Source organism: Ambystoma mexicanum, chromosome 1q, assembly GCF_040938575.1.
Source record: "Ambystoma mexicanum isolate Mex_15411 chromosome 1q, UKY_AmexF1_1, whole genome shotgun sequence".
NCBI lineage: Eukaryota > Metazoa > Chordata > Amphibia > Caudata > Ambystomatidae > Ambystoma > Ambystoma mexicanum.
Window position 1 is genome coordinate 453,074,766 of NC_090922.1, and position 27,500 is coordinate 453,102,265.

Here is a 27,500-nt window from a genome sequence, read left to right on the forward strand (position 1 = left end):
AATCTTTGGAGAAATAAAATAAAATGGAGAGGGTGAAGTGGGCATAGATGAGGGGGACCCAAAACTAACAGATTGTGAAGATGCAATGGGTTTGAGGTAGGTGTGTGTGGATATGACGTCTCGGGATGTTTTTTCGCTGGGTTTTTTACCACTGATTTTTTAACGAAAAAAGTCATTGACATTTTCAGGGGGGTTAGAAAAATGTATATTTGGGGTGTGGGCGTTCGGGAATATGTAATAAAGAGGGTGGGGGGTTTGGGAGGACCCCTCCCAAATAAAAATGAAAAATTCGATATCTGCAGCAAAAAACCACGCGAAAAAACATCCCACGATGAAATGACATGGAACCGTGTTTATGACAGTGTGGCAGATGATTAGATGGAATCCTGAACTAGGAAGAGGGAAAATAAGTCTTGTGGTTAGAAGCATTTTCTAGGATGGTGGTTTTTAGTACCTTGGAAGAAAGTTCCAAAATAAGTGGAGTAATGGTAGTGTGATGATAATAAGATGTGCCAAATATTGGCTCTATAAAAAGGAGAATGTTGGGAAACACAATGGGTGGTGTGCTTCCTAGCTATGCACTATTGTTTTGTATTTTTAGGAATGCCTGTGAAGAGTGAGCAATTATGGAATGGTTAAAACTATTGGTTATTTACAGGCTTGAAGTTGGCACTTTCACTTCTCATGCACCCTACATAAATAGCCTTCATTGGTTTTTCCCTGTTCAAATCTATTGACTGTCTAGCTTTAAGGAACCTTTTTCAGTCATTTTGCAAGGACATGAAACCAGAAAATCTATATACGACAACCCTGTTAACCTTGAGTTTCTTTAATAAGAGATAAAACGCTGGATCAAAGATAAATAATGTAGTCCTTGAAAGCTCTTTTAGAAAACATGACCTCCTCTCTGTTCAGCCCACGAAACAAGCAAACCAACTCTAGATGCTTTTCTGCTATGACTATAAAATACAGCAGATTTCTTCTGAAAACCCAAGGAACAATTCTTGTGTGCCCCAAAACAGTACAAAAACCACCTGGAAAGACAGCTGAGATTGCAATGGAAGCATGGTGTAAAAATGTGTATATGTAACAGTATATAATTTTATTTTGTGCCCCTTTGAAAGGATTCCAATACTTTGCCAAAACATCACCACAGCAGACCCATCATGCTTTGGCCGCCTGGATCCCAGCATACCACACCCACACTCCTGGTACGCATACCGCAGCATGCAGGGGTGCAGGGAAAAGACAAGAAGAAAGGAAAGAGGGAGCAGGCACAACAGACAGATGAGGGGAGGGATATAATGAGGGAAAGTGGATTCTGTCATAGATGGGTGCATGTCGATCCCATTAAGATGGACTATATACAAAAAATCCACTGGGATTGCAGCCTATGAATACAATCATAATGAATGGTGGGGCATAACCTAGAAGGAAAACAGGGGTGTGCATCTGAGCGTCCGAATTCCAGTTGGACAGAACCTAGCCACAAACTCTGGAAATGAGGAAAGGTGGGGCAGAAACACCAGAGTGAGTGTCACTGTAAAACTACAAACACATTCGAGCACAACATAGAATAGTTTAGCATAGCACAATTTATGGTGCTTTACCACATTTGAAGTCTCAAGGATCACATTAGAAGTCTAGCATTGCACAACACATGGAGCAATTGCCCAGTGAAATCGGATCATGAAATATTATAAATATATATAAATATATAGTCAGGTCATCAAATGGGGTCGCATGGTTGCAGAGCATAATAGAATACAGAACAGTTATAGCATAACTTTGCATGTGACAATAAATGGAGCAATAGCACAATGGAAAGTGCAAAAGACAGAATCACAGATGGAAGACCTATGGGTACATTTAAAAAACTGTGGGGAGAGTAGGAGTGACGTCCCTTACCTAGGAGAAGGTCGGTTTGCAGATCGGCTTGCCATGGAAGGTTACTGGGCGCCCCTCACTGGAACAAATGGCGGCTACTACCACTACTCTCCCCTTTATATCACTACTCTCTCCTCTAAACCACTTCCCTCTGCACTACTACTCTCTTCTCTATACTGCTACTCTCCTCAGTACTACTACTCTCTGCCACACTAATACGCTCTGCCACACTAATAGGCTCTCCACCACACTACTACTCTCTCCACCACACTGCTGCTCTCTTCCATACTACTACCCCTCCCCTGCTCTGTTGCTCCCTCCTTCCACTCTGTTGCTCCACACTACTCCCTCCTACAACGCTTGCTACTCAGTCACACCCCTTTCACCCAGTTACTTCCACATCACTGTGACTCCTCCTACTAATTTACCTAACACCACTTGCCACACTAACATGCACACTCAAACTGCAGTACCACTTTAACGCAATAGCCAATACCTCAGCTTCTCCTGAAATCGTCTCTGCACTCTGCTGGTCACTTGGTCTTCCACCTCCTCTGACCTCACCCGATTAACTCACACTTTCTGCTTCCTGGGTCTACAATTAAACCAACCCCCAACCTCCCCTGATTGGTTATTTCTCCCTGGCAAGTCTGACTTGATCTTCCACACCTGGGACATGTACGAAGCAGAGGTTGCAAATAGTGGATTAAGCCCAGCCTACTTCATCCGTCCAGGCCACTGCAGAATAGTAATGGCGGCTTGTGAAGTTGAAAGTTCGGTTTTGTGTTAGGGGGCTTTGGTCCTGGTTAAGATGGATTTCTAGAATATTCTAGAATATGGCCTGGTGGACAGATTTTAGAAGGCTTAACTAGTTATAGTGAACAGGGGGACTCTGACAGGTTAGCCAAAACCCAATCAAGGTAGCAATGGAGAGCAGTCAACGTTATTCTCAGGAGTGTGAGTGGGGTCAGGGGTACACAATGAGTCCACACAGTGAAGCACACAAAATTGAGACATGAATGTACACAAATACTATATTTTTTCTAGACATCATCAACTAAAAAAATGAAACAAGCAGGTGATGGCGCGCAACACTCAAACATACATACAGTCACCATTGGTTCTTAAAATTCATTCAATGACTTAAATCAGTAAAAGAAGGTAATTGATGCAGTAGGATGGAACCAAGTCACAAGAAATGTGCCCTTGCTTCAGAAGTCCAATCCCTGAGAAAGTGGGGCTTTGTGCCCAAAAGTCACAATGCTTCTCCCCAGAATGCACCTGATGCAGGTAACGTATGTGTTGGTGGTTGTTCAAGAGAAGAAATGAAGCAAAGTTACTGGTAAGTAAAATTTGTGTTCTTATCTTGCAGGTTTCACTGCCCACTGCCCACAACAAAAAAGCAGTGGATGGAAGGCTACAAAAAGACTTATTCTCTATGTAATACTATGGAGGACAGGGGGAGACAAATGCTTTGCGTTTGGAGGTTTGTTGTTCTGCCATTTGTTATGGTGAAAGGTGCCCAGGATCTGCAGGTCCAAGTATTCTTCCGGTCCGGTCCAGAAGCAGAGTGCAGCCGTTGGCGATGCAGAAAGCACCAATGAAGACCACTTCAGGACACTTCACAGGATGGGGGAAGCTGAGCTGGCCGCCGAACACAAATGACAGCAGGTGTCCTTCCAGTCAGGATTGAAGACGACCTTCCAGAGCAGGATCCCTTGAAGCTGGGAGTCAGAAATTTGGCACCACAAGCTGGCAGCCACCAAAGTTCTGGCTGCAAACGTGAAATGACAACGGTTCCAGTGAGGTAGTCCACTGGAGAGCTGTACAGTCCACCAGGTGGACCAGAGGCACTGACGAAGATGTGACTGCTGGATCCACGAACACGTTAGGACTGGTTGGTCCCACCAGTCATGGGGTTGAAGCACTGCACAGGAACTTCACATATCATTAGGCCAACATGTCTTCACCAGACCAGACGCGGGAAGGGATGATAGGCCCTTTCAGGAGAGAGTCTTCTTTGGCTTTTCCTCTGAGGGATTCTTGGCTTCAAGCTGATCTGAAGAAATGGCTGCAGGAGTAGTCTTCTTATCCAAAGTCCAGCCGGGAAGCAAGCCCAAACCCATCAATGTTAAGGATCTGCACCATTCAAACAGCTAGTAGTTGTCCAATCAAAGACAACTATTGGTTTCACTCATGCCCCACACCCAGACACACTGGCTCCAAGAATGTGGAATGGGACTAGACAGTCCCACTCCCTTCCTGAGCCACACGCACACAAAAGGCATCACTAGCCTGCAAAAGGTGCAGCTTTCCCGGGAAAGTGCATGACCTTATATGGGATGTCCTGACCTTGCAAGATAGGAAGACCACCGAACAGCAATATAACAAAAGAACAAGTGAAAACCTTGTGGCCTGGCCATTTAGGGCACTTATCATGTTGTGTAGACTGAAGGATTCACTAAGAATGGAGGGAAAGTTGTTAAAACGGAAATGGTTTCTAACACCTGGTACCTCCTAAAGGAAGTCGCTTTGTTGAGAAGAATTGTCCCTTGAATTCGTCCCTAGTTGTTGAGGATGTTTGGTAGCAGCTTTGAGTGTTCGCTGATGCTACATGGCAGCTCCATGCAGATTCCCTTTCTGGCGCTTACGGACAGCGCTGCTGCTTTCTTCTCTCTCCTCAGGAGGCAGATCGCAGAATCCTAGAGAGTTGGTTGATGGTCAGGTCCCTGTTTTCCTGAAGCTGGTGGACTGCGCTGGATAAGGGCTCTCACTCTGTTGATTCTTGCTGGTTTCTTGTTGGTCCGGATTATCACTAGAAGAAACACAAAAAACACTGGCAAACATCTTGTCGAGGAACTATGGCACGAGATAAAGGATGCTCAGAAATAGTCTGACACAAGGGAGAGGATAGAAACTGGGGCCCCCTCAGCTGCCACCGTCATCCTCTGGGTAAGGACTGGCTCTGGATTATCCCCTGGTATGCCTCAACTCTCAGCTGAGAGGGGTTCCCATCGCCTCTTCACAAAGGGAATGTACAGGCCTTGTCCCAGCACTCAGTGCACTGCTTAGAAATGCCACTAGCTCTTAGATGTTTCTACTGCGCTATGCCTAATACAGATGTCTCTGGCTTTAAACCCTGCAGCTATTGTGGAAGGCAAATGTCTGTGTCTGAGCCTCACAAGGTTTGCCTCCGTTGATTTGGGGAGGAGCATAACATAGTGAACATTGGCTACTGCCAATCAATCCATGTATTTGTAGGGCCTCTTGAGTGCATTTCTAATCTCTGCACCTTCCTTCGTAAAGTTTGAAAGAAGACACTATCGAAAACAACCACATTGGAGCCTTCCTCCAATAAGACTCTGGCTCAAGAGGAGCAGCTGGGTGAAGACCGTTCTTCAGATGCTGCCCAAAAAGACTAGAAGCTGCACCGCAAGAGGCTCCAGTCTTAAAGGTACACCTTAAAGTGACATTCTTACTTCCCCTCCTCTTGGAAGTGAAGCCCTTACTCTCACTCCATGGATGATACCTCTGAGGAATCTACACCTAAGGTAGTGCTCCCCGCTAGCTCTTTAACTCCAGAGCAGTGTATGGCATTCAGATACCAGATACATTAACTCTCTCTTGGCCAGGGAGTGGGTGTTATTTTGAAGATGGCAGAGGTGACTTGTCAGCCCACAAATGCACGCCTGCTGTTTTGGTTCCCACACAACCTATGAAGACGTCTCTTCTCAAGTGCCTCTTGGCAGTGGTGTAGACAGGCTGTGGACCGATTGGCAAAGCCTGCATTCTGTTCCCTGGGCCCCAAACTGTAACATTAAATACAGGGAAGGAGAAGAGTATGGAGTTGAAGAGCTGCCTTGTTCATGAGTTTAACTGGAAATACGAATCACTGTGTGCTGACAAGTGTACAGACTTAAAACACTGTGAAGGGACTCCACATGGTTGCCTGATACAAAGTAGTTTGTATATATTTTATATACAAATAAGTAAAACATAATATTGTATAGAGCAATGCTGGTGCATTGAGCATGCTCTCTGGCTGTTGATTCCCCAAGGTCTAAGTTGATCAATTAATTCCTTTTTTGTATCCATCCAGTACATTTGAAAAAACAATATCAATGAGTACTATTTGAGCAACTAGAGTACAGTGAGTCTTAATATCTATAAATGATACAAAAGCTTGAATTAATGAGTATAATTATGATATGTAAAAACAGCAATCTAATGTCATTAATATTCAGTACTAATTAAAGTAAAATAATCCATTCCACTCACATTATGCATCCTTACCGGTGTCTGGTAAAGACGTCCTATAATCTTTTGCTATATATATGATATGATATGGCATTTATAACGCGGCTATACACAAGTGTTTCAAGTCGCGACAAGGGAGGGGGAACAGAGGGAAGACGGACAACGATCCTACTAGGCCAGGTGTCATTCAGATCACGTAATTGTATGGGAAGGGGGAAAGTGCGGGGGAAAAGGTTGAGGGGACAGTGCAGTACATGGGATAATAGAATAAATAACAATAGTAAAGTCTGGCCAGCAGTTGGCAAGTGCAAGGGTAAAGGGAAAGTGCAGTCATCAGGTGTCAAGTGCTACTAGTGGGACTGTAGGGATACAGAAAACAGTCACCAAGTGCGGGGGTTGCCCGGAGGGCTGTGCAGGTGTGTGACTGGCGGAGGAGGGGACCTGGGCCCGAGATCGGAGGGTGGCCAGGTAAACCATTGGAGTTTCCGTATCAGCCAGGAAACCAGCAGGGGAGAGGAGGAAAAAAAGCAGAAGCAAAGAGAAAGGTTTTGAGGTGCTTCCGGAACCGGAGATGGTTCTCAAGTTTCAGGGGGGCAGGGAGGCTGTTCCAGAGGGAGGCCCCAGCCGAAGAAAGAGATCTTCCACCAACGCGTTGCTTGGAGAAGTGACTGACCCTTAGGGAGTTGGAGGTGGATGAGCGAAGAGCTCGAGAAGGAAGATATTTAGGGAGAGAGAGTTGAAGGTATTGAGGCCCCAGAAGGCCTTGTGGACAATGCAGAGGGTTTTGAACTTAATCCTCACAGCCACTGGGAGCCAGTGCAGAGATTTCAGTCCTGGAGAGATACGATCCCTGGGCTTGAGGCCAAGGACAAGTCTCGCAGTCGTGTTCTGGACGAGTTGCATAGGGGGAGAGTAGAAGCAGGCAGATTTAGAAAGAGGCTGTTGCAATAGTCCAGCCTAGAGAGAACCAGAGCTTCTGGAGACATTGAGCTTCTGGGGGAAGGAGAGGAAAGGAAGAATACCTCTGAGGAGGTGCAGCTGGTAGTGGGACTTCTTAGAGACATTGGAGATGTAAGGAGAGAAGCAGAGTGTGGAGTCGAAGATGACCCCGGGGTTTTTAGCCTCACAGGTGGGAGCGGGGAGAGTGCTAAGAGAGGCCGGCCAGTGAGTGACAGGAAAGGAGGGTGTGGGTGTGCCGATGAGGAGAATCTCGGTCTTACTGGCATTAAGGCTGAGATCATTGGCGGCACACCACTCTAGGATGGCGGACAGACAGTCCGAGATGAGAGAGGGAGAAGAGGTGGCTGAGGGTAGCTTGAAAATGAGCTGAATGTCATCGCATAGCACTGGAAGTTGAGGCAGAGCGCGGCAATTAAGTGGGCAAGAAGTGCCAGATATCAGCCAGGGAGAGAGGTTAGACCCCTTGGGAATACCACAGGTAGAGATAGAGATGGAGGAGAGGAAGGACCCAAGTTGAACCTTGGAGGGTCGATCAGAGAGAAAAGAAGTCAGCCACGCCAGGGCTTGACCGGTGATCCCCAGGTTATCGCAGAGACGGTTGAACAGGATGGCATGGTTGACCGTGTCGAAGGCAGAAGAGGGAGCAAGTAAGATGAGGACACAGAGGGTGTTGGAATCAAGGTTGGAGAGCAGGTTTTAACTGATGTGAACTCTGTCTCAAGTTCATATCCATCTTCTAGACCCAATCTTAAGTAAATCCTCCCATTCCTCTAATGTTATCGCCAAGCCCAAATCCTCTGACCAAGTCTGTCTCCATTTTTCCCAAGATTCCAGATACATTTGTTCCATGGACATCATAATCATATAAGTAGATACCATGCGCGATGGCACATAAAATAATTTGCAGATCACTGGCCTAGATACTAATGCAGTACTCAACCTATTAAGTCTCTGAGTTAACAGTCTGCATTTCCATATTGTGTAATCAGTTTCCTTTTCCCCAAATGTAATTGCTGCTGCAGTTCCTGAAAGGTCAATAACCTGCCCTCTTTCAGAATATCACTCACTCTCAAGACACCTCTCGCAATCCAGGTACACCAATGAAAACTTCTGTTCTCAATTTGGAGTGCTGGGTTATGCTGCAGTGACGCATCATAATATAGCCATGAAGATTGATCATTCTCCACAAACCAAGTCGCTAAAGCCACTCTTGTGGCAATCGAGGCCAGCAATCTCATTTTCTTTCCTGACAGTTTTTCCATTGAGTATAGATTATCCAGTGCATAGGGTTTACATACTTCCCTTTCCAATTTCAACCAGAGTGGCTGTGTAGTATTGCGTAACTTAAAATAGTGAGCTGCCTTCTTAAGTAGGAATACTCTGTGGTATTTCACAAGAACCAGCTAACCAAAACCCCCAGCCTCCTTGACGCTACGTCATAAAATAAATCTAGACATGTTTGGACGTTTACCAGTCCCTGTTAGGGACAATTTTCAGTTTCTGTGCTAACTCCCTTTAACCTTAGAGACCCTCACCTCTTTCGCTAGAATCTGGGATCTTTTTGATTTTTACCTCGTGAGTGAATGGTACTTTTTGCCACTCTCGTGTGTTTTTCTCTGACTTGGATGTTTAACTGTTTAATGGAGCCTGGTAAACTCCATAGGCATCTGGTTTTTGCATAGTGTGACACAGCACCCCCGTGCAGTGCCACTTAGAAGTCCCTTGGATGTCTCTTAATGTTTAAATACATTTTCTTGTGTGAACTACATTTCCTAAGAATAGTGAGATTGCTTTCATCTTACTTACCTTTTCCTTTTGTGGGTCCAGCACACACCACCCTATGGAGTGCTGGGGGGTTGCATAGTAACTCCTTATACCACTTTTCATGTAGCTTTTTGTTACACTAACTTGAATGGATGGTAGCAGTGGTTACTTTTTACTAGCTTTTGTGCAGGGTACTTGCAGACTGATTTCTCAGCTGCAGTTCAGCACCCATGGGTGACATTTTTTTCAAAATGGCCCTGGTCTTCTTTTTTGTCATTTCTTGTTTGTTAGTTCCTTCTGGGCTTTTACTCTGTTGTGTAAACTTGGTTTGAGTCCTTTGTGTGTTTTGCCTTTGGCAAGCTTCAGCCCTGAAGCCCGCCCAGGGTCCAGTGTGTCTGGGAAGGCAGGAAGTGAGGGAGGAGCCCTAAACTTCACTGACCTATGTTTGAAGGCATGCCTGGCCGAAACCTAGTGCCAACTGGGCTGGTGGCTGTCCTAGAGGATGATCCCCCCCCCTGTGTGATTGATAGCTGTAGAGTTGTGAATGAGTGGGACATTGCATAAAAGGCAAGTGAACTGGATGGACCCCAGCCGGCCCATAAGACTGGGAGTCTCCAAACAGCCCTTTAAGATGAGCAGCACCACCCTTGAGATAGATGGGGGTGCAGGTTCGTACTCTTGCATCAAATAATAATGACAACTCAAAAGTTTGGGAAAGGGAGTCTGTTTAATGACAAGTACAAAAAACAGAGTTCAATGAACATCAGCAACCGCTCGATCTTCCTTCTCGTTTAAACTCCACTCAATTTCAGAAAAAACACAATATTTATATCAAAAACTCGTCACCACTGACTCGTAATCTTAAAAACGTGATTAGTTATAGGAAGGTAACTTTAACATACGTACTATAACTGTATGTGGTAGCAGGGAGAGAGGATTGGATAATCAATGTCAGGTGGGGCATCTGAGCCCTTCCTTCAAAATGGCCACTGTATACAACACTAAAAGTATGACGTCTCATTGGTTCTACTAACTGTAGGACCCTAGATTACATGGTCCACTATGATTGGTTTTCCACTCAAGTCTAGAAGCATGCAGAACAACCAGCCAGGTGCAGGGAGTTTGTCTGCACCCCATTTTCCCTCCAATTGTGTTAGTCAATCATCACCTCAGTTGTCATGTGTCAATTACTTCTTTGTAGTTTGGCCTCGAGTCTGCTTGTTGGTCTGAGAAAGAGTATGGGTCTGGCAGGTTTCGATGTGTAGGTGTGAGTCTCATCCCTCCCTTCCTGCCTGCCTTGTCATGTGATTAGGATACTGTCAAATCAACCTCTTCATGCAATTTTGTGTATTTGATTTAATTCTGCCAGCCTTTGACCATCTGTGGCTTATCTTGACCTTTCTGAACAGGATACTCTGTTCTTTTCTCTTTAATTGTATCCACTGTTGATCTTTTCCAGCCCAATACGACCTTGGCTTCTTGGCATGGTTACCTTCCGCTGGGTTTCTCTCTGTCTTAATTCTCGATTTGTTTTCTGCAACACTCTCCTCTTGAGACCCTTAGTAACCTCTGTTCCATTCTGCTCATGTGCGTAGTGGATGAGTTTCACTCATCTATAAAGTGTTTTTTGATATATATAGTTGCCGCTTGCCGCAATCTATTGTACTACCAAGCATAAGCAAGCTTCATGATTTCTTTGCTTCTTGCGGTTTCCTGCATCTGTACACGTTTAAACTAACTGAATATCTTCATTGTGTGCATGGCATAAGTTTCTTCATCTTGATGTCAACTGTTTTACCTTCGGCTCAAGATGTCACTTATCCATGGTATTTCATCTCTTTGTCAGCATTCTTAGGTCATAATATCTTCTATATGTGCGTCAGTCCGATTTCTCATGACATCACCATTTGTTTTCCTTTAGTATCTTCTTGGCTTCTTCGGGTATCCCATTCTGACAATCATCCTTTTGTCTTGCCTGTAGATATGGTTTTCTCAATGGGTACCTTACTGTCCAGGTTTTCTTAGGTGTTGGTACTTCAATAGGTGCTGTTACTCTTAAAGGCACTTATAGCCCAACTGTGGCTCTCTGCTGGTTTATCTGTTCTCCATATGTCACATTTTGGCGTGAACATACTTGGTACTTTGAAGGGGGCGGATGGAGTGTCAATAGTGCTTGGCACTTCCTCTTCACTCCCCCCCTCTGGGCGATTCATCGACCACTCTCCCTTCTTTCTTTGCATTCGCTTTTCTGTCATCTTCTGGATCTAGACATCTATGTCTGCAGAAATGTTCCTTTGGGGTCCATATCTTTCACTCCCATTAAACATCCTGCTGTTCTTACGTGTTCATCTTTGTTCCATGTCATTAGTTGACATTCTCCACTTGGATTGCAATAGATCAATTTTCCCACATATTTTCTATGTTTCTTCGGATACCAAAACTTTGTTCCTTCAGGTGCATACATGCTGGCCTTCACAAAGTCTCTATTTCTTAGTCGGTCAGGTCCTTAGGCTTCCATCCTGACTCGACATCAATCATGATTTTCATCCCTATGGCCTTTTTTGCAGTTTTCTGGCGCTGAGAAATTATTAGCTTGACAACGCAGAATCCAAGCAATATCATTACCAACAGGGCTCCTAGGAACTTGAATGCATCTGCCATCCATTGAGGAACCCATAAAAACAGTGATCCAAACCAACTCTCGTCGTCAGCTTCATCTATCATCTGATTCTGTAGTTTTGTCATCATACCTATGGCTTCTGTTAAGGCTCCATTTTTGTCATTGTGAGATGGTGTAAATGTGCAACATGATTCTCCGATTTGTGCACAAACACCTCCATCCATAGCTGTGATCATGTCAAGGACATATCTGTTCTGGAGTATCATTAGTCGAATGGCTTTTAACTATTCCTTGATTGAATTAAATCCCTTAGTTTGTGTTAATGGTCTGCAGTAACTCCCATCTGGTTATCTGCAACCATTTAGTATTTGCTCCAACCTGAACTCTTGGCATCAAGATCAATGTAAATACTGAAGAAGTCTGACTGAACAGTCTATGCTCATATGGGATAGCATCGAAATCTTCTATAGATTTTGCAGAGAAATAATGTGCCCTCTTCGTTCTCTTCATAAGATCCATAGATCTCTTCTCCCTTAATGTGAGCATCTGCTTTCGGGAAACTGTCAATATTCAGATCACTTTTTGGAATCACCAACGCTGGAACATTTACCAGTGTGCATTTACCTCCCCAATTCTTCGGCAATCTGATGTATGCTTTGGATCCACATGCCCAATAATGATCAATGATCACTGCAGTACCATGTACCATTCCTAAAGCGTCAAAGACTCATCCACAGTTCTGAATCTCTCCCATTTTTCTTGTACCATTTTTTCTGAAACACAGTTTGGAATTCTCCAATGGCACTATCTGTAGGGGTCCTTCTCTATCTTTGACCCATGTTAGCAGTCTTGCAAGTCTTGTCATGATCTCTGCTTCCAAAAGGTCAGGGTTTTCCCAACTCCCTTGGAAGCAGATCCATAACCCAGGTTCCGAGGGCCAACCAGTCCCAATTGGGACCTTTTTGGACCCAGTCCTGGCGCCAGTGGCACCAGGCTCATAAATATGCCCAGTCCCAGCGCTGGAAGCGTCGGGCTCATAATGCTTGGGTGGACTTACCTGCAGCAGACCATGCTGCTTACTTGCCTGCCAGTTGAGCCTCTGATCCTCTTCTGTTTGGAACTACTTTTCCTGTTGGGTGGGGCAGGAGCCACTCCCTAGGTTCAGAACACTGGAACTCTTCTGGAAAGCAGGAACTCTTTTCTTACCTAGGCATGGCTGTGGAAGGAGACACCTAAGCACTACAGGAGGCTATTTAAACCACACCCGATGGATGAATCTTGCTTTGCGTTATTCTGCATCCTCTGCAGCAGAACGCTCATCGTGTCTTCTGCATCTGATCCTGGGCCTAAGGAAAAAGGCTTACTATCCTGAATCCAGTCTTCAGCAACACCTATAAAGACAAGAAAGAACAGGTTAGCATTACGGTCTTCAGTGACAGCGCTTCACTTACCTGATCCATCGGCTGTCATCAACGCCTCGCGCTGCATTCCGGCATCTGAAAGACAAAGGCTTACCCTACTCTTCGTGCGCTCCGGAGGTCTTCGCACTGCATTACGGCATCTGAAAGACAAAAGCTTACCAACTCTTCGCACGCTCCGGAGGCCTTCGGCGCTGCATCCTGCATCTGAAAGACAAAACAAGGTGCGTTTAAAGACATTGGGGAACTTTAATACTCACGTGCCATTACTCCTTTCCACATCTAACCCAGTGGGTATTCCGGCACCCTGCAGCCGCTCTGAACTTGTACCTGCAAAGACAGTTAGAGCGCATCGTGAAGCAGGCAACAAGCGCTTACTTACGTGCTTCCAGGCGCTTCAATTCATCACACGGGCTCCATCTTCAACTCACTTCAGCCCGTCATCCGCCATCGCCGGAACCCTGCAAAACGAGAGACATCATTACTAAAGACTTTTAAAGACATTAGAATTACTCGAAACTTACCGTTCGTGCAGTAAACGACGGACAGCAGTCCTCTGAAGTCAAGAGGCCTGCTCCCCTTATCCAGTGAAGAAACTGGTTACAGCACCCTGCCCCGAGGCAGATGGAGAGCACGGCGTTCACTTACCTAAGGTGAGAGCGTTGACCTTTGGGGTTCTACAGGAGAAGAGAAAGGGAAGAAGAGAGAGACTATCTGCAGACATCTTACCCTTCGAGTCGGACATACAGTGCACAGAGGTCCAGCCCAAAGAGCCAGCCGTGTTACACATCACCTTTGAAGATACGGTATATGCCCAGTCAAGACCGGCGCCTCTACGGGAATCAGGTGAGCGTTACAGTCTTGGCCATAATGGTTTGCATATCATCTGTGCATTTTCAATTGTTTCCTTATAGTATCCAGTGATCATCCATACTCTGCAGATCACTACTCCTTTCTCCCATCCTTCTGGAGAAAGCACTGTTCCCCAGATTTGCATTTGACTTCTGTTCTTCCATCTTCGAGCTTCTTCTGGAGTTTTTCCTTTGACGTTCAGCTTTTTGTTTGTTTCTCTTCTGATCTCCGTTCCTTTAACTCCAGACTTCTCATATCTGATCATGATATTCATCTGGGTCAATTGCTTCAGTTGCCCATTTGAGAGAAGCATCACTTCCCATGAACTGACCTCTGGTCTTGCACATTGCTACATGTGACCGTGTGCTGTCTTGACATCTATTTCAACAGCTACGAAGATTGTTGCCTTCCTCATGCTGTAGGGTAGGAGTGCACACACAAAGCATTCTTCCTCTGACGTTAGTCTTCCAACTTCCTTCATATGTTGGTACCATATGTTTCCCAAGTGTGCTGTGCTGTCCAGGTAATCATTCAATTCGTTGTCTTCTTGTGTGCTTCTTCTAATTCTTATGATCTTCCTGTAGTTTGTTATAACCACATCCTTAAACACATCTGTATTGCTTCTTCTTGCTGGAGGATTCTCGGGTAATTCCATCCATGATCCGGGCATTTTCATCTGTATCATTTGAGAAGGAGGAAGTCCGGTAAGTCTTTCTTTGTCTTCCTGTCTCTTTTTGGCTCTTTTTATGAACGTCCATATTGATTCTGCCATTATCTCAGCACTTGATTGTATTTCAGGATTTAAGCTTCACCCTTTCATCACTGGATCAGGCGTGCTCGTCTGTGCTGTCTCTGCTTGTTCATTGGTTCCTTAACAGTTCCTTTTCCATGTGTCTTGTGGAACCCTTTGGTAAGGCGCTTCTTGTTGAGCTCTGTCCAAATTCTCCCAATTTTCTGGAATGTGATTCTGCAGTCATTGACACTAGACCAGGTGTGTATGTACTCATTATCTGTGTACGTGTACCTTTGATCAACCCCTTCTCAGGTTTTCAATTTATCTGTTATCACAAGTGTCGCGTGTGTGTCATTGTTTATCACATCCATCTCAAGTTCAGTCACTCTATCATTCTTTCTAGGAACTGGAATGACTATGTAAGGTCTGGGTACCTTTGTAGGTTTCTTGCGTACATCATTAGGTGGGTGCACTTTGTGCACCAATGAAAAATGCAGTTCTAATTGTCAATGACAGTAGTATGATAATGAATACTATGCATGTGTAAATAATACATTTGTAATTTAATTTGCAGCATTTGTTCCTTGGCCAATATGAATGTCTCTACTCATGAGGGAGGACAACGTTGCTGTTCTGATTTCCCATCTCGATCATCTAAAGAAGCAAAACAAACTCTTTAATGCATGCTATAAATAGCCGCTTTATCTGGATTCTGCCTCTGCTTTCAGGTCACAAATGCTGGACTGATTATCCTCTTTGTTCGAATAATAGACTGTCTCTTGTCTCTGGAAACAGTTCTTTTCCATTAATGAAAGTACCAAATGAAGCAATACGTTCAGCAAATCCTAATTTGCATGTTCCATGTAAACCAGTTCCCAGTTGATGCCTCTAATCTGTTTGACTCCAGACGAAACGTTGGTTTCTTGTCAGTATAAACTAAAGTGAAGTCCTTCATGGTCTGTCCCGCGAAGGAAAGTTTACACTCTTCTCCTGTGATTCTGATGCTGACTAGAAAGTTCGACCTGCATCACGATTCTATGCAGGAGCATACTCAGCTGTGTAGTGTTCGCTGGGCCACTGATGAAAGTGAGTACGTCAACATTGGCATGTCTCCCCACAAGTTCTGGAAAGTCTTCAATTAAGCGGAAAAAAACATTACTGGCTAGTCTATTTTCTTGTGACAGGGACATTTGTCTTGTCCTTGCTGTACTCCGGGAGCAAACGAAACTGCTCTGCAATCACGGTGAGCAGCCTCCTTATTGTCTTTTCGTTTTCAGGATCTTGAAGAAACTCTGTTATACTTGTGATTCTTCCCACCGATGACGGGGTATGACCTCAATACTAACTCGAAATAGATCAGAATATCTTTGGTGAGGTCCCTATTGCGTGACACCATAAGTAAGTACAAATAGGGATTCTGTGGCAAAAGAATCGGGATACTGTATTCTCTTCCAGTTTATGTATCCTCGATCAAAATGTTGCATATATTTTCTTATCAAGGCTTCAGTGTGCCTAAGTTCAAAGTCAACAAGTTATTTTGTGGTTTATACGTGCAATTCTTCTTCTTCACCCTGCAACTAGGCTGCACAGAGTGTCCGTGTTTCTATGTCCTTCTTTCCTTATTTTGCTCAAAGGAAGTGTCCTGAACTAAGCCACAATTTAACACAAAAGTTCTTTCTTTTATTTGGCTTGGCCATGCATCCTCCTTCCTAGTCATGGATCTTGTCTGCATGTGCTGTCGTTCTTCCCCGTTGTCTGAAGTCTCTTTGTGGTCGGGTGCAGGCAGAGGGTCTTCTCCGATGTATGGCTTGATGTCGCCCAAGAAGATCCAAGCTCGTCTTCTCTGTAGCTTGACTGCAGCGTGTGTGACGTCCTCCACTCTAAAGGGGCTGTTGAACCTTGGCTCGTCCCACTTTTTCCTCATGTAGTTTCTCACCAGGGAATATTGGAGGAACACATCATTCTGAAACTTGGTTTGCTGCAGCATCTCCTTCTGCTTTTCGTACTGCCCTACACCCTTCTTGTCGTCGCTGCAGCTGTCCTGAAATTACAGTAAGACAAGATGTCATGCAATTCAAGTAGTTTTGCATTTCCAATCCTAACGCTTCTCCTGTTGGCTGAGCATCACATCTAGCTCTATTTTGAGGTGTCAATGGCATGCGCATCCTTCTGCCCGTCACCATTTTGTGCGTCGTGAGAATGATGGTCAGAACCAGGCTGGTTTCTGAGTGCATACAGTGCCAGTGGAAGACAGTGCAGCCAGCCCTTCTTCAGAGTAAGCTTCAACTTGGCTATCCTTTCTTTTAACAAGCCGTTGAGCTTCTCGCAAAGTCCATTCCCTTGAGGATGATACGCTGAAGAAAACTTGTGCTTTATACCAAGCATCAAGCTAATCTGTTCAAATACTGCATAAACAAAATAAGGACCATTGTCCGACCTCATTACTTCACAACACTCCCCATCTGGGAAACACCTCCCTCACCAGAAATTTGGCCACACAGGTAGAGTCTGGGTATGTACATGGACCTGCTTCTATCCATCTAGAGAATGGACACACTACCTGTACCCGTTACATACTTGAATCATATCGACATAATCGATATGCAAGTGCTGAAAAGGCCCATTAGGCTTTGGGATAACTCCTCTAATCAAACATAGTGTATGCCCAGCCGAGAACTGCTGACAGATTATACAGTTTACCATAAAAACATGTTCTGCCAAGTTCGGTATGAACCAGTCTTCAGCAGTCGTTGCTGCTAGATTCTCCTTTGGCATTTGCACTGGATAGTGTAACTGTTCCAGTGCTATTTTCAATAAGGCTATAGGCATCACCGGTTTACCAGTGCTGTCTTGTCACCACAAGCTCTCGGAGAGGTTTAAAGAACACCCTCATCGCTTCCATAAGTTCTTCTCTTCCTGTGGTGCTTCTCTTTGAAGCTCCATTAACTGAGTTTTTGCCATATTGCTATAGCCCTCCGGCTCACTTCGCGCAACAATCATTCTCTCATGCACATCAGTTATTTCCACACTCATGATTATTTCGACTTTGGCTGCCACACGCTTAACTTCAGTGTCTGTTGCTTGATTTCCACGTGAGATCAAATCTGTCCCTTTCGTGTGGGCGGCGCATTTCACGACTGATGTGCCCACTGGGAGTTGTAGTGCTTTAATGAGCCTGTCCAATAAGGCTGCATGCTGAACTGGCGGTGCTGTCCACTCAGAGGTAGCCCCTCCTTTTCCAGCGTGCTAGGCCTCCGCGCACTGTTGACGTCAGATAGGCGGAGTCACTGTACACTGTCAATGTGAGGGTAATCATGCACTAATGAGTACTCTGAATTCCCGATTTGCCATGTGTTTCATCACAGCGGCATCTGTATATATCTGTCCAACATTTTGATCAATCCTCGAGGAACCATCAACGAAGAAGATTTCCCCTTCAGCTAATGCATTTTCTTTCACTCTGGGAATCTCGTAAAAAAATTCTTCATAGTTCGTGCAATAATGTATTGGCTCTCCTTCAGTGACTGGCTCTGCTATAAACATAGCTGGGTTCACTATTTTGCATCAAACTATTTTAATTGTTGGATTCGATATGATCACTTCATAAGCAGAAGCTCTGAGATGTCAATGTGCCTTTTGGTTTCTCTAAAATAGCAAATAATACATGCTCAACAAATAACGTCATTGGGCATCCCATCGCAATGATTGTAGCCTTCTCTATGGCGAACGCTCTGGCAGACTTTGTACTTGCTTGTGCTTGGTCTCCTTTTTCTTTCTCGTGTCTCTCCTTGTCCTTCAGGACTTTGGAGGTAATATCCCTTTCTCTGTCCTTCTCTGGGCTTTCGTCACTACTTTGCATAGGAGACTCCTATGACGGGTTGCTATATCCTGTGGCAGCTTTAAGTTCCCTCAACGGGTATAGTCCTTCGTCTTTACTAGCTTAGTTTTTGGTGTCAGACAGGGCGGGTGGCGCAGAAGGCTGTGACCCCCCCTCTGTTCATATATTTAGTATCCAATCTAACGGTGGCTCCTCCTCTTTTTCCTCTTGGTACCTCTTCTAAAGTTCAAAACTAGCTAGGCTTTTGTCTATTTATTTGCCAGCATACGTGGCGTGCAAATATGTCATCTTGTGCTGCAGGACCGTTTTAGATAGCGAGCCACCTTAGGGCCATTGCATAAACATTTTGTTTGTGGTTCCTTTAGCCCATTCTGCATTGTACTGTTTATGCTTGGGTGCATGCTTCAGCAGCTGTTTGCACATGTGTACCAATGGGGTAATGTCTTCCATGCTTAACCTGTTTATCTTAACTTTGTATAACACTTATGCTTTACGTTTCACAACCAAGATCAACAATACGATTTTTCAACAATAATTTCACTTTTACTTTTGTTAACTACAACCATCAATCCATGCCATGCAACATCATACCATTACAATTGTGCAATTTTCATGCTATTTTAAGGTTTTTTACCTTATGATGTCATAGGTTTAAAAAATATATAAAACGGATAAACAATTTCCGTCCGGCTACACAAATATCATGCCATCTGCTTCCTCAGATGCATTCTCCCCCTAATGTGTATTCCGAAATGGAATTTAAGCCCATTTCTTTCAGATCGTCTTTAATCGATCTGGTCGTCTACGTCATCCTATCAATTGAGGACCTTAAATGAAGGCATCTTCTAGCGCTCTTTAAAACCTAGATAAATGGGCGTATACTCTTATCTCGGTCACTCCCGGTATCTCTCTATATCGTTCGGCCACCCTTGAGTCAATATTTTCCCCTCATATATACATTATGCTCTTACTCTGATGCTATTTTTGTCCCACCTCCCTTCGTTACCTTCCCTTTTACTTGTTTTTAAGGCATACAACTTTTTGCCAAAGCATTCAGTCTTTTTCACTCACTGTTCGCATGTTTTTCCTCTTCGGACGCTCGGGATCACCGCCTTCATTACCGCCTTTCCGTGCTGCTCATCCGATCCGCTGCTCGTAGACGTGGGAAGGGTTTCTTGGGGAAAAGCAAAGGTCGCTTCACACCTAACCTGCAGGGTTTTTAACTAAACTAGCCACTATCTAAGGGGAGCTTCTCGTTCTTTCAGCCGGATGGCAAAGGATTCGTGATATTGCAGAGGACCCAAAGTTACTCATGTCGACGGTCAATGGGTGTCTTATCTTATCTAACCATCTAATCTCTGCTACCAAGTGAACTGAATGGACACCAGCTGGCCCATAAAACTGGGGGTCTCTAAACAGCCCTTTAAGATGAGCAGCAGCACCCTCGAGATAGACAGGGATGCAGATTCGTACTCTTGCATCAAATAATGACAACAACTCAATAGTTTGGCAAAGGGAGTCTGTTTAATGACAAGTACAAAAAACGGGGAGTTCATTGAACATCAGCAACCGCTCGATCTTCCTTCTCGCTTAAACTCCACTCAATTTCAGAAAAGAACACAATATGTATATCAAAAACTCGTCATCGCTGACGCGTAATCTTAAAAACCGAACATGCAACGTGATTGGTTATAGGAAGGTAACTTTAACATAGGTACTATAACTGTATGTGGTAATGGGGGAGAGGGGATTGGATAATCAATGTCAGGTGGGGCAGCTAAGCCCTTCCTTCAAAATGGCCACTGTAAACAACACTAAAAGTATGACGTCTCATTGGTGCGACTAACTATAGGACCCTAGATTACATGGTCCACTATGATTGGGCTGGCATCAACCCCACTCATACTTTTCCACTCACGTCTAGCAGCATGCAGAACCACCAGCCAGGTACAGGGAGTTTGTCTGCACCCCAGTTTCCCTCCAATTATGTTGCAATCAATCATCACCTCAGTGGTCATGTGTCAATTACTTCTTTGTAGTTTGGCCTCCAGTGTGCTTCTTGGTCTGAGAAAGTTGAGGAGTATGGGTCTGGCAGGGATGGTGCGTAGGTGTGAGTCTCATCCCTTCCTGCCTGCCTTGTCATGCGATTAGGACACTGTGAAATCGACCTCTTTATCATGCAATTTTGTGTATTTGATTTAATTCTGCCAGTCTTCGACCATCTGTGGCTTATCTTGACCTTTCTGAACAGGATACTCTGTTCTTTTCTCTTTATTTGTATTCACTGTTGGCCTTTTCCAACCTGATACAACCTTGGCTTCTTGGCATTGTTACCCTCAGTTGGGTTTCTCTCTGTCTTAATTCTCGATTTGTTTGCTGCAACACTCTCCTCTTGAGACCTTTAGTAACTTCTGTTCGATTCTTCTCATGTGCGTAGTGGATTTTCACTCATCTATAAAGTGTTTTTTGAGGTATATATATGTATAGTTGGCGCTTGCTGCAATCTGATGTAGTACTAAGCATAAGCAAGCTTCACGAATCCTTTGCTTCGTGCGGTTTCCTGCATCTGTACACGTTTAAACTAACTGAATATCTTCATCGTGCATATGGCATAAGTTTCTTCATCTTGACATCAACTGTTTCACCTTAGGATCAAGATGTCAGTAATCCATGGTATTTTGTCTTTTTGTCAGCATTATTAAGTCATTATATCTTCTATATGTGCATCAGTCCAATTTCTCATGACATTACCATTTGTTTTCCTTTAGTATCTTGGCTTCTTCGGGTATCCCATTCTGACAATCGTCTTTTGTCTTGCCTGTAGATATGGTTTTCTCAATGGGGTACCTTACTGTCCAGGTTTTCTTAGGTGTCGATACTTCAATAGGTGCTGTTACTCTTATAGGCACTGGGAAGAGCCCAACTACGGCTCTCCGCTTGTTTATCTGTTCTCCATACGTCACATATTTTGGCGTGAACGTACCTGGTACTTCGAACGGGGCGGCTGGAGTGTGGATAGTATTTGGCACTTCCTCTTCACAAGGGTTTTCGGACTACAGGCAGAGTCGTTTTTACATCTGATTTACAAACACTAATCTGGGTCTCCAAGCTAGAAACACCAATCTGTGTCAACAGTTAAAATGTGTTCGGTATCTGTTACTACACATTCATTAATAATTCCTTCTTGTTGAATTTGTTATTGTTTCATTCATTATCAACCTCAAGACACATGTCCTTTTGTCTTCTTTTTGGTTAACAATTGTAACCCCTTTTCTTATGTATGTTTTTAACATGTTGCTTTTTCAATTAAACTTTTGTTTTATATGTATAAATTCAAGTGTGATCCTCTATAGATAGTCTAAGAAATCACTAGTTTTCAAATAGGTCCCAACCCCCACACGCCTAAGGGAGGGGGTAGCCTGGTGTTTATTCCTTTTTATCTCCTGTATAAATATCCAGAGCAAAACAATTACTGTTAGCTCCTCCTCAATTGCCTCGTGGGGATTCTCCACCCTCAATTGGAATTGGTACAGCTAATAAAATCCTGCAATGACCTAACCAAGAATGTGGGGCCAAGGAATTGCCCTCTTTAACACGGTAGTGGTGGTGCCATACAATGTAACGTAAGTTTGGAGAAACAAACTACCAACCTCTAGCGCCTATTCTCTTCTGACATTGGAAGATGCTAAACACCTTCATTTAGTGTTCTCTTCACAAATCAAGCCGCTTTTTCATCTCAAATTATCTGCAATTAAAAATTGTACTCGTAGTCAATTCCGTCATGCCGCATTGATATTATACATTTGCATCTGGTCCATTTGAGGTTCAAACCCCCTTTACATTCCAATTGGCCTAGTATTTAGTTATAAGGTGTGCTGTAAAGGATGCTGCCAATGCTACAAGTACTTTTGAACTTGAGCACTTGTATTCTAGCTGCCCTCAGATCACTCCTACCACATGCACATTTTCCTTACCTAACTCTGTTTATCATCGTTAGGCCAATTTAGACACTTATGTTCAGCTGCCCACTGGCCACTCCTATCAGTTGTGCGCTGTCATTACTGTGTCCTGATTAGCAGCCAACAAGGTCCCCAAAGCCATTCTCACTGATATTTAAAACCATTGGTGCTTACTATTTCAAATACTTATATTTGTTCATATTAGGCAGTTTTTAAGCCGCTTCTAATGGATCTGCGCCATCATTCTATGACCTCAAATGGCATCTGTGTTCTAACATTAAAGTGCAGCATATTTGTATTTAGAAGAAAAATATAAACTAACGCACCGTAGATCGCACAGATGTTCTTACCTTTTTGCTACTGAATTCGTTCACCTTGGCTAAGCTGCTCCTATAGATTTCAAGGATGCCAGACTTTGGTTTTCCTCTAAGTGAAGGAGGACTTCACAAAGGCTTTGTTCCTACAAGGTAGAACGAAGCTACCAAACAGAGGGCCATTTTAAAGATGACTACACTCCACTTTCAGATATGTATAATCTTTCAAATGCTGCACAATTATACAAGGAAAAAACCTTGATTGAATTCTCTAATATAAATACCCAATTTGGGCTACACCTCACGTTTATTGTGGATTGTGTAGACAGAGTTGTACACCCTCCGAATTTCTACACATCTATGTCCCTCTGATGTTATGCTGTTATGGAACCTATTTCAGACTAGCTGTGTACATTTATGAAGTATATTAATAGCGGTGGTCCACCTGTACGGTCTACAGGATCAACTTATCTACAGGACCAACTCAGAGTCACTGTATCTTTAAAATTAGTCCTGCTCTCCATCAGAGTGTGCTGTATCTACTACTGTCATACTAATTAGTGGTCAAACATGCCAGCATATCAGTGTATCCTTTAGCACATAACAGAAGTCCTGTTTTAAATGTTCAATATTTGAAATATTTTCAATGTTTCAAATAAATCTCGGAGACCTCCCTAGCACAGGAAAAACTGTATTAATTGGCTCCATTCCTCCTGATTGTCCAACCCATTGATGTAACTCTGGGTTTGATGCATCCACCACTGTTCTCATTGTGATAATGTAGTGGCTAAATTGCGTCCATCAGTGCTGCATACATTTTCTATAGCCCACCATTTCAGATCTTCCGGGATGTGTTTTTCAGCCAAAAAGTGACTGACTAAGGGGGAAGTTAAGCTTTGTGTTCTAATTTGAGATTTATGATCAGCGATCCTGAATTTGATCGGTCTTGAGATTTTGCCTATGTCACATGGGCAAGTGATTGCATAAATCACGTTATAGCTATTACAAGTCGTCTGACTTCTTAGCATCCATGTTTTTCCGTGAATTCTGATTGAGTTACATACCAATGTAGATCCACAATTACTGCAGCCCCTGCACGCATAGTGGCCTCAACAAGCACCATACCCCACATAGATCTAATAGTGGGTGGTCTAATTTGAATTATTCTATCTGCTTTGGATAGCCATTCTTTAAGATTCCTTCAGCAAACATGGGGTGCGGTAGAGTTGGGTTATTTAATTGCAATAGGTGCCAATGTTTGAAAATAGCCTTCCTAATTTCGTTATGATGTGTTGTATGTCCTTGCACGTACAAGTTGTGTGTTCTTTTTATTCTCTCGATTTTATTTATTCAAAAGATTTTCTCTTTGTTGATTCCTTGCCCTCTTTTTTAATTGCCTTAATAATCTCGCCGGATAGCCTCTTTTGGACACACGTTCTTGTATCAAATTTGATTGGGTAGAGAAATCTTCCAGTTTCGTGCAGTTTCTCCTGGCTCTAAAAGCCTGTGCATGAAAACTGCCATATATCTATATAGTATTTCTATCCGTATCTTTAAGGAATAAGTCAACAATCAGGAAACACTCATCTTCCCTGACTAATACATCTAAGAATGCTTTTTGACTCAAACTGTGGTGCACAGTGAATATTGAATTGCCATTCCGTGTGTAAATCCATTCTAGGAAAATATTGTAATCTCCCTCTTTATTGTCCCAGATGATAACCATGTCGTCTATATAACATTTGTACAATTTCAAAGCTTTTCTGAAAGGGTTGGTATCAACCAAAATGCAGAGTTGCTCAAATTTCCACATATATACCACCGTACCCTTAATCTGCATATAATATGCGGTTTTAAAACAGAAGAAATGTTTTGTCAATGCTACCTCGAAGAGTTCAACCAAAAACTCACTGAGCACCATTATCTGTCCTTCTCTTTCATCTAGAGAATCCTTCATAATGCTCAACGATTCTCTCTGCGGAACGTTAGAATACAAGGATTCTACATCTAGCATTATGAGGACATCCGAACTAGGGTTAAACCCTATTCCCTCTATTTGATTTATTATATCAGTCGTGTCTGCCAGGTAAGTGCCTGATTTAGCTGCCACAGGTTTCAGGAAAAAAAATCAAAAAATTGACCAGTGGGTTCTAAAATGGAACAACACAACAACTATTGGCCTAACAGCCGGCTTAAGGGGATCCTTGTGAACTTTAGGTAGTACATAAAACAAAGGTGTCCGGACATCTACAGTGTTAAAAAAAATCAACTTCCTTCTCATTTAGACAGCCCGAGTCGAAACCTCTCTTGGAAATGAGACCATTTTCTTTTGGATTGCACCTGTTGGATCACCTCAACTTTAAGTAGAAGTCTCTATTGTTGTCTCAATACCTCAGAATCATATTGGCCGCATCCCACACAACCATTCCTCCGCCTTTATCAAACTCTTACGTGTATAATTTATATAAAATTATATATTTATACACCAGAATCACTTCAAATACTTTAGACATTTACACTAGAAAACTTCAGAATACTTGAGAATACACTTCAAAGGGCACTTTCACTTTTGCGTTTTTCGCAGTTACATTTGTAGCAACATTAGAAAGGGAAAAGACAATGTTATCGTATTATCGGTTATTACGCGCAACGGCAGATTCTAACATTTCATACAGTAATACATTTACTCTGCAAACACGTAGTAAAGTCACTTAAAGGGTGGAAAATGGTTAATTAGTGTATTAGCCCGGTTAAGGGTTCTAGAGACGGTTTCTTTGCCCAGTAAGTCTTAAGTTCCAAAACGCAACCCTAGCTAAAGGCAGTTCGGAAAGGGTTCAAAGTCTTTATAAGCAGCAGAATACAAAGAGTTCCTGAGGATTTCTTCCAGTCTCTAGTGTCATAGAAGCAGCAATTTAACAACTAACAAGGGAGACCTGTTAAAGGACTTGATGAAGGGACACAAACAGCGGCTTGAGTCTGAGGTAAGAGGGGTTTACCCTGGACACCTCTAGGTGCACTCCAATGCTCGGAGCGACTTTCTGGAATTTGGTAAACAATACCTTTTTTCCCACTGTACCATAGGTTAGAAGAAAATGTCTGTGCTGGATGCTCTGCGATGTTGGACTTGACCTCCAGATTGCTTGGTCTGATGACTGAAGGCAGGACAATGGCCTATTTCAGCAGCAGTCTCGAAGGACCTAGGGCACGACTTTCAGAAACTTTTTGGTTTACTGTGCGTTTTTTGCACCTTTTCTGCAGCAATAACAAAGGACACGGGTCGCCCGGTCAATCTTCTTTGCTTCCTGCAGTCCCACACTCTGATGAGGGGGTCTGAGCGAGATGGATCGGATCTCTGGAGTTTCCTTACGGGTTCAGCAAAGATTTGGACGGATTTGTCCTTTCCACGCCGATGCACTCAAAATGGACAGCAGGTCTCCTGGTATTGGGGTTCCACATTTCTGGAAACTCCTAGGACCTCGGAAGATGGCTCAATTAAAAGTCCATATTGGGACTGGGCTTTCCTACCAGCCAGAGGGAAGGAGTCGTCCTCATCGGAGCTTCTCTGTCGCACAGAAAACGTGGTCAGGACAGCAGTTGTTGCTTCACGGTGTCGCGCAGGCGTCTCTGGTCGTCTTCTTCGGTTACTTCAGCTTCCGATGGTTGACTTGCTTTTCACTCAGGAAGCCTCACCTTTTATACAGTTCCAGCAAACACTGCTCTGAAATCTCTCTCCGCATTTTACATAAAGGGCCGTTTGGCTGTCCATTCAGGACAGCCAGAATCCCTGCGGGAGCCGGTCCTATTCAGGCACTCTGACAGACAAAGGACAGCGGGGTGGAAAAACCCCATTCCCTGCCTGCTCAAACACTCTGGATCCTAGGCGGGGACACCCAAGGGTTCCCGCCAAAGTCAAAACACACACACTGACCTCCCCCTCCCAGAATGGTAGAAGAAGGGCTAACACTAGTAATGGCGAAAATAGAAGGGAAGACCCCAAGTTGGAGCAGACAGACTCCATAGTTCAAGTAGGATACAAAGAATAGAGTCCCAAAATACAGCGCCCACAAGAGTGAATGAGTGGAAAAGGATCCACTAACTCAGGATTAAAAGAAAACGGTCCAAACGTCCAGCAAAAAGTGCTGGGGATCTCACTGGGAAATGGGGTGAAGCCTAAAAATGCATAACAGCCGGACAAAACTTTGTGGGCACCTTCAAGGACCTCCAGAAGCAGGAATTCTTTGTCCAGAGTCCGGGTCAGAGGAAACTCCAACCAGAGCTATTTGTTTCTCTTTGGTGTTGAGAAAAAGGTGCCAACACCACAAAGAGCCACTGAATCGTATGGAATCCATTGCTGCCGAGTCCCTCTCCAGAGTGCTGCCACAGAAGCCCGCCAGACGTCCTCCCTTTCGTCGCCAAGGACTAGGAACAAGGGTCTGCATCACTGCATCAGGAAGGCATCCAACTTGAACCTCTTCAATTCTAAGGTACCTTTGGGCTTGAGGTACGATTACCTTTTGCTATTTGTAGTGCTCTCTCACTTAGGAAATACTATTTGAATCCCTTTGGAGTTGACCGCAACTCATCTGTGCAGGCCTTCCAGCTTGTTCTCCATCAAGTGGGCTCCCCTTGCTCCTGTGATTTTTCAAATAACTCCCGACTGTTTGATAACATTTTTCTAAGAAGAGCTGCATCAGAACTGGAACTGTCCCATTGACTTTGGCTGTCCTGGTTTCCTGAAGGCTCCTCTTCCGAACTCGGTTGGCTTTGGTAGTGCTTGTTGCCTTACAAGTTTGAATTGTTGACACTATTATTGCTGGGATAAAAGACCTCCTACATCCCTCTGGTAGAAACTCGCCATTGAACCAGTTGAAAGTGTGTTCTACTTTAACTCTAACCAT

The 27,500-nt window shown here is 43.8% G+C and overlaps 1 protein-coding gene across 2 annotated transcripts in view; it reads left to right on the forward strand.

Moving 5' to 3' along the window:
* NUP93 (nucleoporin 93) overlaps positions 1-27,500 on the forward strand; it is a 1,186,812-nt gene that overhangs the window by 994,442 nt on the left and 164,870 nt on the right. The gene's annotated exons all lie outside the window — the stretch shown is intronic.